Source organism: Phaethon lepturus, unplaced genomic scaffold (genome assembly GCF_000687285.1).
Source record: "Phaethon lepturus isolate BGI_N335 unplaced genomic scaffold, ASM68728v1 Scaffold28263, whole genome shotgun sequence".
Classification (NCBI taxonomy): domain Eukaryota; kingdom Metazoa; phylum Chordata; class Aves; order Phaethontiformes; family Phaethontidae; genus Phaethon; species Phaethon lepturus.
Genome location: NW_010531616.1, coordinates 50 through 12,719, shown reverse-complemented (window position 1 = coordinate 12,719; position 12,670 = coordinate 50). Strand labels below are relative to the sequence as shown.

The window sequence follows — 12,670 nt, the reverse complement described above, 5'->3', positions numbered from 1 at the left end:
GACCCTTACTAGAGCCAAAAGAAGAGCGCTCCACATCTTGAGGGGAAAGTGACTACTATCAGAAATGCAAATGATAGTAGCAGGTTTTAGAGGCTCAAAGTGTAGTCCTCCGTAGTCCCAAGAACCATAAAGATCTAGCTCCTCTGTATATGAAAAAACATACTCACATAGGATGTGTAAAAACACCAAACCTCTTTGACTGAGGGATGAGGGAAAGAAACAGGTCTGACAAATGCTGGAGTCTTCACTGAGCACGTGACAAGAACTATGCACTATGAAAACACCAACTCTCAACACCACCACTGACTCTCACAAATTAGGACTCACATGGTTTTCATTGTAGTTTTAGTCCCATAAAAGCGACTTTTATGAATTGATGTTTCGCAAAAATAGCATATCAGAGAGTTCCTCACCTATGTAAACCTGTATTTTTACTTTGTAATTGGAAAATTAGCCAGCAGAGGGGGCACAAGTTAATAAAATCTATCCTTGTAGGAGGTGATCGAGTAACAAGGAGATAAACATGTCGCATGCTCTGTTTGAATACTATCTCAAAATACATATAAACAGGTAAATACCTCTTTTCTATAATTGTGTATACCTGAAAAACCCTAAATGATTGTATAAACACACATAAAAAGTAGTCAGTTACTGAACTCTAGTCTTTTCATCTATGTTTAATCCAACAGTGAGTTCATAGTTTCTGACACCAGGAACAGCACATACTATCACTTCCCTTTCCCCTTTTTTGCTGCTAACTGCCCATCCTTTGGAAGGCTCAGCCACACACATTCAATTGTATTACACACGCTTCTTTTTTGAAGCTAAAAGATAGTATTCAATCTGTCTGAAATGATCTTATCTTCTGAAGACGACCTCAAAAAGCAGTTTTAAGAAAGTCTCCCAGAATTTATCAAGGTCTGAACTCATGCTTCCATTAACTCTCCATTTTTTCCCCCAAGGAAATGGAAAATGCTGTTCAAGCAGCCAGGATTTCTCCTGAACTCATTCACACTCTGAAAGTCAAGGTATCAAGGCAGCAATTTTGCAGTAAGGATGGCTACCATAAAAGACCTTTCCTCCATGAGGTGAGGAAATGCTAAAACCTGAATTTAGCTAAGTACAGCTACCCTTCCCTATAGGCTAGAGCAAGGTTATTATAGGCAAAGTAATTTTCATGTCCTAGACAATTCTTTAGTTAACTACATGACAAATACCTAAGAGTTACTCCAATGCCCAAGACATGCACTAATCACAGTTTCTTATTTGGAATGTCTATGGAGGATTACAAGGTAGTTACATGGTTTTTGCTTCATCCCTTACTGGCACTACAGATTAGCAGTAGGTAAAATGATTTTTACACAGGCAGTTAGGACACCAATTCAGTGGTACAACTGAAGCTTTCTGTATTTCAGGTGACTGGAAAAAATGAGTTGCAGGTTAAAACAAACAAATAAAAAATTAAACAGTTAACAAAAGGTTTTCGAAGTAGAACACAAGTGCAACAGCAGACTTTTCCTAAAGCTAAGCCAGAAATGAAACTACTCAGCACACCAGTTACAGAATATAAGAATGAAGAGAACATCCTTAAAACAACCACTGTCTCCATAACACAGGCTATGGAAGTTCCACAAAGGAAAAGGAAATGTAAGGTATTTAGGAAAATAAATGGGATGAAAAAGTCACTTGTTCCTCAGCATTTTGGTCCTAAGCATTTTTTTAAAAAGATTTTTTTTAAAATCTTTTTTTAAAAAAATAGTAATTTATGGCTTCAGTTAACTACCGAAGCTCCAAATGTACATCATCTATATTTGTCCTGCCCAGTCTGGAAGCCCTAGAGTAAAAATCAAAGATCTAGTCAGATATCACTATTATTAAAAATACTACAGAGACAAAACAGCTATCTGAATTGGGTAAGAAAAAAAAGACACCAAACCCTTTGTAAAAAAACCAAACACAAAAAACTCCCATAGAAATATATTTAAGCATATCAGCTGCTTGTTTTGCCTGAGCTTGCAAGTTTGTGTTCTATAGGCAATGATTTCATTGCATTTCCATCTTGAAAAGTGCAATGAAAAAATTTTCTGTGCTTAGTGTCATGTTTATAGATGCTCATAAATTTACACATTCTGCCTTCTCATGTCTGGCACTGAATGTACTACTTAAAGACCACTTAATTGTGCAACTTCAGTCATTTTGGAATTGTACTCAACAAATTAAGTTGTTGAGTACTTAAGTTTTGTTCTCAAACTAAGAACAAAACCAAAACTAACAGCAAGAAAACCAAAAAAGCAAGCCAAAGCAGCCTGAAAAGGAGATTGAATGCAAGAAGTGATAATTTTGGAATACAGAATCTCCATATTGAATAGTGCATATGTGAAAATGGAAGGGATGTGTGTCAAGGAAGCATTTTTACACTATGTTCATACTGAACAATAAAGGAACAATGAACACATGGTAGGATTCACTAAGAGATCAAACTTAAAGTCTCGAGACACTTTGATGTCTTCATGTGCCTAAATCACAGAGTTCTCAACATTACTAAGTCACAGTTTCAAAAATGCCAGTTTAGTAAAAAGGTTTGTCCTGTTTCTTTCATCAAAGAACAAATTTAATTGAGTTCTAAATAACATATTATATAAGTGATAACTTCTTGATTAACTTCTAAGTGCTGCCATTTAGATGAGGTGCTTGGTAAGTTTCAAAAACAATTCAGTCCTTGAATCTTTCACAATTATGTGACATTCTCAAAAAAAATCCAACAAAACAAAACAAAGAGAGACACAAACAAAACATAGAATGGACTTCACATATAGTGAATTCTAGCAAGTAACTAAACAGCAAAGAACAGTATTGAAATGAAGAATGAAAAGCCACTAACTTTTGAAACATGTAAGCACTGATGTGACAGATACAGGATAATCCCAGAAAGGGAAGAACTTCAACTTTTCCTTACATTAAATTAATTGAAATACATAAGCAGCAAAGCAACTTTGATCATAACTTGTACCTTATTTTTAAGGTAATAGAAACTGTCACTTAAATAAAAAGATGCACCTTATCAGTTACAGATTAGTAAATGAATCACTACTGGAATCATGTGAAATTGGATAAATCAACCAACAAATCCTGGTGGTTTCCAAAGTTATTTGACTGAAGACAGTAAACGCAAGCTGCTAAAAATAGGTTATATTTGAGCTTTTAGAAACTTAAAAAAAAAATGAAATAACCATCCATACCAAACATAACTTTCAAGTCAGCCCCAAAGAATCTGGGTTTAAAGATGATTTTGGTCATAATTTCTGAAGATATTTCTGAATGTTTTATTCCAAAAATAACTGACCTTGTCAAGCCTTGGATCACGTCCCTAATTACCGCAGCCTTTCTGCTTCACAGCAGTGACTTTACATAGCTAGTCCTGGCTCAGTCAGTGCAATTCACAGTGCTAAGCCAGGCCTCTGTTCTCCATATACTGGAGAGGGGTAATGAATCTCACAGTTGCCAGCACACTGAGCAGCGAAAACACACCAAAAAAAAAAAAAAAAAAAAGAAAATGAAAAGAATTAAAAAAAACACGGGTAAAAGCCAAAGAGAGAGAAATTCTCTCCCACCTTTTTGGGGGTTATCAATCCAGAGTACTGACAAGTTGATTGAAAACAGCTTATTGACTCATGAACATAGGGCAATTCTTCTGAATAACTGCCCCAAGACTCCCCTCCAACTCCCTCCTTGAGTTTATCACAACTACAGCAGGAACAACTCAGCTATTTTAGAACAGATTCTGAGCCACTATAGTTCACAGTCCAGCTTATTAAGGATCTGAATCAATCACTGATTTATTTTACTACATGAAGTCACACTCACAACTTGAAGCAAGCTTGGCACAATTATGAACACATCAGAGGCCATAAGTTCAGGAGCAGAGCAGGCAACTAGGCTGGATATGTCTTACATATAGATGTATACAATCAAGTCAGCATTTTGCGATTCAAAGCCCAGGGCAGGACATATTGGTGCAATAGAGAGATGGCCACTCATATTCTGTATGCTGAGCATCAAAAAAGAATGTCAGTACCCTAAATTGATTCCAATGACAAATATTCCGGATTTGTTCAATGTAGCTTTTTGGCTCAAGAAGGCATTGACAAAGAGCACAGTGTATTCAGATTATTTATCCTAAACATTATTACTGGATAAAATCAGATTAACACCCTGCTCTCCACAAGCAGTAGCAGCTACATGTAGATAGAAAATAACCCTATAAAGGAAATGGGAGTGCCTACACTGAGCAGACACCAAATGTGATAATTCGGGTAAAGTTTCCCAGCCAAGTCAACAAGAAGACATTAAGCATTATTTTCAATTGTATGTTCTTGAATCACTGTCAAACCCCCATATTAGAGACATCACCTGCACTGCAGTTCCTGCTAGATCAGTCTTCTAAAAGACCTCCAATGTTAAAGCCACGGAACTATGTTAGACATAATCAACAATTACTTATCTGCTACACCAGTTATCTACCACTGCAGTGCTGCAAGATCCACACTTACCACCCATATTAGAATAACTAGAGTAGGATCAGATTTTGACAAATCCTCTTGTCCTCTCCTACAAACAGCGCCCTTACCTATTCAGTGTTCCAATCATAGTCATTCAAGCTTCCTGACTAAGGTTACTGTCATACCTTGCAGCCAGCAACTTTTTACCTGTCTATTTTAATTCAGCTGTAGGCACTAACCTAGTTTCCCCACCGGAAAAATTTAGGCTTCAATCTATAGCGGACTGTAGATTGATGTAAGCTAGGGCAAATCAATTAACTGAGGCAGAGACACTATCTCTAGAATGAAAACAACAGGTGCTTAGATAACAGATACTTGATTTCTCATTAATGTAAGACTGAAATTATCTATACATTTTTTTAAAATCTAGTCTATTAGGGGCCAACTTTATGGTATCTGAGTGATTAAATACATACCTATTTCTTTGTGAAAGGATATCTTCCAAAATACACAGGCAATAATAAAGAATCTGAAATCCCGTTTGCTGTCAATATTCAGAATTATAATAGTAAAAATATGCTGATAATAGAAAACACTTCATGAACATGTGATATCCTTTGTAGACATCACAGAAATATACTACAGGACCACCAGAAATCTCTAAAGCCTCACAGGATAGTCCACTTAAAAAAAATCAAGGATCTTTTAATAGGAAAGATTTATCCTACAAACACATATAACCATTATCTCCTATCTGCAGTATTAATTTTTCTTTAAGTGAGACTGGTCTATACTTCAGACAATTAAAATTAGCACTGTAATCATGCAATGCAAACTGGACATTTGATAAGAGTTCTGTATTAGCTAGCTACTAATGCCCACAAATTATACGAAATTCCAATCTGTTGCATAAACAACAGGTGAAAACAACTTGAAAAAAGGGCCAAACATGGTGCTAAAAATCACAGCATGAAGTGGAAACATTAATACAATCTTTAAGAGGGAGATGCAGATATGAGAGTATTCTATGAACTAAAAGACTCACTATGTTGTTAAAGGTACAGAATGTACTACAGGAAAAAAGCAACAGCAAGCAAGAGACTCAAGCAACACAATCATAGTTTCAACTGAGCCTCAGTTGAATTAAAATTCAGACACATACAAAAATAACAGTTCTTCCCTTCAAGCTTCAGAGATATGGACTGTCTACAACAGAAATCCAAGACTGAATGTAAGTATTCAGTAAGAAAAGTGAAAACAAGCTTAAAGTGAATAAACATAAAGACAAAGACACTGAAAAAAAATAAAATAAATACTTGTGCTTCACAAGATAACCAAACTCCTGACTCTTTATCTATATGTATTTGCTTTGCCTCCTTGACAATTGGGTGTGATGAAGTGCAAGTACATTTCAAAAAGACAAGAATACTTCAACTATGGGGCATGTACCTTTAAGCACCCAAATAAGAAAGCCAGTAAATCCAAGGAGTCTAGAATGACCTGAGGCAAATAAACTGTTCTAGGTAGAAAGTCAAGCCAAGAGATAAAATTTTGGTACTCCTAACTATCCTCAGACTTTCTCTAATGACTTTTTAGTGAATCCAAGAATACCAACCAGAGATAGACATCTGTATCATCTCCTTAAGCTTTGGCAGCATGAATGCACTCACCTGACCCTTAAAATGCAAAGCCATAACAAACATGTCATGGCACTGCCCCTTCCAAATCAAGTTTATTGAAATACTGAGTACCTGAAGATTCAAAGTCATCAAAGCATATTTGATATTCAGAACATGAGGAAGTATGTCACTTCTTTCTGCTACTGAAACAGATTGATGAGACCATTTTCATTGGAAAAAATAAAGTACTTTGTGTAAGCTTGTTTTAACTTTTAAATTCTTCTTTAAAAATATACTGGATTAGAACCAGACAAATGATTTTAAGAAAGTTTAAGTATGATGTGATTATTATTACTGAGACTTTCCATGAACTTTGTTGCTCTGGGAAGGCTGAAAGACATGCAGTTCAATCCTGCAAGATGAAAAATTACTTGCAACAGTGCTTGCCGTAGCTCTCATTAAAGGATACTATAAAACAAAATTAGCTAAAAAATTGCAAACATTTCAAGAGCAGACAAGATGGCACGTTTAAAGGTCACAGCCTAAAAAGTATAAAGTGGAAGCAATATGCTTAATTTCATCATGTAGGAGGTGAGAAAGACTGACTTTCACCAGCACTTCACATATAGGTCTTTGGCACTAAGTCATATAGGTTTACGTTAAAACCACTTCTATTCCACAGAAAACAGGAGACTATGAGAAATCCTTTCATATATGTATTTCTGCCGTTACCATGCTTAAGCTTGCTATATTGTTTTCTACTCTCTGAAATTCTCCCATTTGGTTTTGTTGGGGAAGCAGGAAAAAAAGAGAATGGGAGAGCTGCTCCAGAAGTGCAAATCTCTACCTCTACCAATATGAGAAACAAACAGCCTGTGCAACTGTGCCAGCATGACAAAGCAGGAAATGCTAACCTAAACTTTGGTTCCAAATTTGGATGCACACTCAACACAGGCCATTCCAGTGCAGTGTTTATGACCCCAGAATGCCAAGACAAAAGTCATGCTCAAAGGATTTTGACTTGTGAAAGCAAGGAAATCCAGTTACAATCCTCCAAAACCAACTGGAAAATAAAACTGCTCAACAATTCAAGGAAAACAGAATGTATCACTGCAAAAGCATAATGTATGCAATGTTAGGGGACAGTATTTCATATGTGTGATTATTGGAGGTTTTTTAAGCTCAGTAGATCTTAGACACAGATAAGCACATAAGCAAGGAGTCAGTCTACAATGTGTGACTTAAAGCTGTCGTGCGCCTACAAGCACAATTAGATTTCATCTCCTGGGTACATGTATTTGGAATACTGTAGCATTTAAGCCACTATGGCAAAACATGCTGATCGCTACAGACGAACACTAAGTTTTACTGTGTGAACACATCAGCAATACTGCTACTGTATCTACAAATGGCTCTAACCATATATTTAGAGAGAACTATAAAGTAGCAGTTAACCTAAGATTGGACTGGTTTATGGTCATACATGGTATGACTAAAACCCCTGGGAAAAAAAAAAATGGGGTGTTTAAAAACAATGCCATTATATGGAGGACACCTTCCAACTTCCAGGTCAGAAATCGGTCTTACCAGCCCTTAGCATATTTTTAAGTTCCAAAAATATTCTTAATCAGTTGAATTCCATTTGGATTTTAGTTTCTCTCAGAATTTCTTAGTTATGGTTTTGTATGTATGTGAAATGCACTGAAGAAGAAAAGGTTTTCACCAAGACTGCACACAGCCTGGTAAGTCACCAAAACAGTGTTTCTTGTATTAGTCTAAATCCAGAGAACACCTCATTCATCACTATGAATGAAAAATACCTATCCTAAGTCCAGTTGGATTACAGAAGCATTATAGTCGGCTTTTCTGTTTCAAAACAACTAAGTTAGCATGGGCTTTCGTTACATTAAATTTGTTTAAAAGTCAAACTTGTCTCTAGGCCAGTTTTACCATATCAATAGTAATTACAATGCTGAAGAATACGTGCAAGATACCCCAGTGAGATAAAAAGCTCATAAAAAGCTTATGTTATTGAAAAGCTCTGTTTCTAGCAGCAATATTAAAACAAAATTTCATCCTGGAAAAATTTGGAAAAATACCTTGATAGATCAACTCAACTACTTTGAAATCCACTCAGATAAGTGCATTTTATTCTCTCAAACCTCATTCTATGCAATACTGCTAAAAAAAAAAGTAAGAGACCTTCATTATGCAAATAACAATAGGCAAGGTGAAACACATAGGGTATCAGAGAATCAGAGCTTTAGCAATTTCAAACATCCATCAGATTCAAGTTTTGGTAGTGCTGTGTTGGTCCTTTGCACCAGAGTATCAAAATACCATTGATACATATTTTACCTACCTTAGATTCAGAGCTCAGTCTTAAAAACTTCACTACAAACTGCAAAAAATTGAAGTACATAGATGGTTCAGCTCAACCATTTGTTTACATTTTTACTGTATTATAATAGCAGCTACTTTTTTCATGTTTTCTGTTTCCACAGAAACACATCTGTTAGTATTTAACCCTTCCATCAACTACAATGAGCTGCACGTTTGCCTCAGTCAAAACTATGCAGTTAGATTGTGACTACACATGTGCTGCTGAACAAGCCATAGCTGTATGATATATGAGCATATTCCAAGAGGACAGAAAATCTGTTAATAAAAGGCTTGGTATTTCAGACTTGCCTGAAACAATGGAGAAGCTGAACTGGGGAAAATATGACAGAAAGAAGTCAAGTAGCTAAGTGCAAACTGGGCTAATGAAGTACAATGTTTTGTATGATATGACAGTGAGCCCTTACTGAACTTAATGTATTTAAATTGCCACCTTCTTGAAGGCATCCAAATCCTGTATTTTTCTCCTAAGCTTTCTATAAGAATGCAGAAGGTGAAGGGGACCATTATTTTTAGCGAACGCTAAAAGCTGACACCTTACTTAAAGGTTCATTCTTCCACTATCATAATCACAAAGCATACTACAGGGGAAAAAACTATAACTATTACTGGACTCAAGCAACTTAATACAGAATTTATCAGTCTGAAAGTGCTGTAAAAATTAAAGAAATAGTCACTTTAAAATATGTGACCTTTCCAAAATCATTTGTTGTTGACAAAAACCTTCACAAAAACATGGATCTGACAACCCTAGGTAAGACAAAGGGTTTATAAAGCCATATCATAGCATTAATATCAGAAACAGCTTACAAAAAAATCTTCTGGGTTCTTGACAATTTAAACGCGTTGACAGTGTCCCTTTAAGATCTGAATGTGAGATACTGTGATCAGCTAATACAGCTGTACACTTGGTAACTCAATCTTCATGAGCAACTGTCAGTACTTATTTACTGAAAAAGTAATATGATAAACACTCATATTAAAAATCCATTAATGTTGCAGGAAAATATGAAGCAGGAGATTTTCCTCAATTTCAGAATGACCGTTCAGCCATCACTCTTGTTCAGGAAGTCAGCTGATGGAGAACTCTGGTCTACTTTGAAAGAAATCAAGTATAGTGAGTCACACTGCCATTTAAACAAACAGTTCATACCCAGCAGAGGGACAAGACATCATGCTGTTGGATGATATAAGCAGACAATCCCATCAAGCTTGTATCATGTCTTGTCATTTGTATGTATGACAAAAATCTTTTTACAATTCATACATGTGAAACAAGTGGATCTTGGCAAATATCTTAGAAGCTTATAAACACACAAAAAAACAAGTAACTAGTCAAAAGATGTTAAGCCAGAGAAATTTCCCAGAGTAAGCTTAATAGGAGTTTGAATTTATTACGTAATAGCACACCTAAGATCATCTAAATGTTGCGTTTTTGTAAAATTATCTTCTCCTCCCACTCTAAGATAATCATTCTTCAAATATCTGTCTGCTATATTTTAGTTAAGTACTATTTTATGGTCTTAACATTTGTAGGTGCTTTTAAAAAAAGTGAATCAGCACTTTATGTTCTGAGTGAAAACTATTTCAAATGCAACTGAGCATTCTGATCGCCTCTATTATCCTGAATTTATAAGCTTCCCATACCATGTATGTTTAAATACTCATTTATCTTGAGCAAATTTTAGGTGGCAGACATGAACAATAGGAAGTTGACAGGATAACATGACACGGTGCTCAAAAGCCAATGTTACGTTGAGGGAAGTTAACTGCTCTGGATTTCATCCTGCAAGTGCTGAAGGACCAGTTAAGTGCTCCAGAATTTGATCTGATTTATGAAAAACCGCTACTTTGATTAGTAGAGCCAAAATGGGAACCTGTGACTTAAGCAGCAGATGACCTGGCAGTTGCAATATATTCATCGATTTTTGCAGACACTAAAAAGAGTTAGAATTTCTGTTTAGTCACCTGACTGCACACGTGAACACCTCTTCAACAGCCAGCTCCACATGTGGAACAGAGCAAAACACATGCATAAGCAAAGGGGGGTTCAAGCCCAGATAGAGACTTGTAACCAAAACAGATCAAAGTCATTGCTCCACAGACAAAGAGCAGCTATTTGCAGTAATGAACACTACCAGTGAGTCAAAAGTCATGACAACTCAGCTGCCCACTTGATTGAGTAGTTGATCACAGCTGGTTCACTTAGAGCAAATTATTTGACAGGGGTTTAATTGGAACATTATAACTATGAGTAGCAACAGGAAAGAGCAAGTATTTTGTGTGTGTGCCTACAGTGGGTAAGTGTTAAAAAAAGCTTCATATAGCTCATGTAACCAAACAAAAACATCAGAAAAAGGGAAAGGTTAGCCCACAGGTGTATATGAGGACAGCAGATGGAAATAGACCAAAAAAACTACCCTATGTGTGGAACAAGCACTTTTTTTTTTTTTTAAAGTTTCATCACTAAACTGGCATACTAAAAATATTTAGGCTCACTTGATCACCTAGTGGCAAAGCCATACAATGCAACGTGAGAGAGAAATTTCCTTCCCAAACAAATATGGCATGTTATCTAAGGCTCTGCTTAGACTGGAAAGGAGAGGGGGAGAAAGGGGACTTATTTTCACAACCACATTCCCATGTTCAATACCAAAAGCAGTAACCAATCCTCAGATAGCAGAGGGAGCATTACATGAGAACAAAGGAAAAAGGAAGATTCAAGTTAGTATGTCCCATGTGAAAAATACATGATACACTTTGCCCTCTGTATGCAAAACAAATCCAGGACTTGATCCAGTGCCAGAAAGAACTGAGTACGCTTCCTAAAGCACATGTTTAACCTAGAGTTACTGTCTTTTAGCAACTCGTACCACTGAGCAAGAGAATGCTGGCCCACCCCAAAAAGAAGTCTTGCTTTAAAGGGATAGCTGCAATATAGACATTAGAAAAGCACAGCTTCTAAAGGCTCTGATACAATAGGCAGGTTTATAAAAATACAGGTATGCAGAGAAAAGCTGTAGTAAACTCACTGGAAAGAAAAGTTTTTGAAAAAGTTGTGCTCCATTCAGTATTTTTGGACATGCAGTGTGGTTAGAAAAATGGCTCATCTCTCAAACTGTACTTAATTGATTATACAGCACTATATAGAGGAAGCAAAGTTTTCATGACCCCACCAGGCTTACCGGCTAAGGTTCTGAAACATAGACTTGATACAAAAAAAAGACAAAGTTTAACTGACTAGGTCAACTTGAAGGCTACATCACAGTTTAAAAACTGAGGAATAACTATAGTTAAAACAAGAGAAAGAAAGTTGGGTACCCAACTATAGTCAGTGACTGCATTTCTTCAAACTATCTGAGCTCTTCTTAATTTTGAAGAAGCCACCATTGAGTATTTCATGAAGATGTCACTTTGGACAACTAGCTAATTGTTGTCTCTGGGAAGTTTGTGCTTTACAATTTTTCTGCCTATTAATAGTCAACCTACCTGCCCATAGTTGTCTATGCCAGTTACTAATCTATTTAAGTTTAATAAATCAAAAGCTGTCCTTAGGGACTGGCCAAGAGTCGTAAGTCCTTCAGCTTGAAGGTTTTTCAGTTCATTCATAAACGTTGCATGGTTTTCCTTCCAGCCAGCCTGAAAAAAGAAACGTGAGAAGACTTATTCTCCAGATATGAGCTTTGCTTTCCTGTTAGACTACAAAGTGCCTTCCTTGCTGCATGCAGCTCGCTACAAATGCTAACAAAGCACCTCTGAAGTTACTAATATTTAGTGTTGTTCCATAAAGCCCGAAAATATATACTTCTCTTAAACCTTAGAGCTCCTCATCTATCAAATGACGGTTTTGGATTTGTTCCACGGGACAAATTTCTGTGAAGTCACCGATGCACAAACCTTACAGCTCTTTACACGGCTCTCCCACAGCCCTTTCCAGACGGAAGGCGACTGCATTGTGAAGCGACCTCCAACAGGTTCACCGTCCTGTGTCGTGTCGACCCACCGCCCCCTTCCGCCCCCCCGCCCCGGCGCGGCTGAGGGAAGTCCCGTCCCCTTCCGAGTCCGGACTCCTCGGGCTGAAGTCAGTCCTTCCCCCGCTCGCCCCTTGCGAGCTGAACTCTCCTTGGAGTTGCTGTCACTTCTCCCAACTTG

At 36.9% G+C, this 12,670-nt stretch overlaps 1 pseudogene; it reads right to left on the bottom strand.

Annotated features, from left to right (window-relative positions):
* Positions 1-11,998: 11,998 nt before the first annotated feature.
* Positions 11,999-12,157, bottom strand: LOC104618905 (annotated as a pseudogene).
* Between the last annotated feature and the right edge of the window lie 513 nt (positions 12,158-12,670).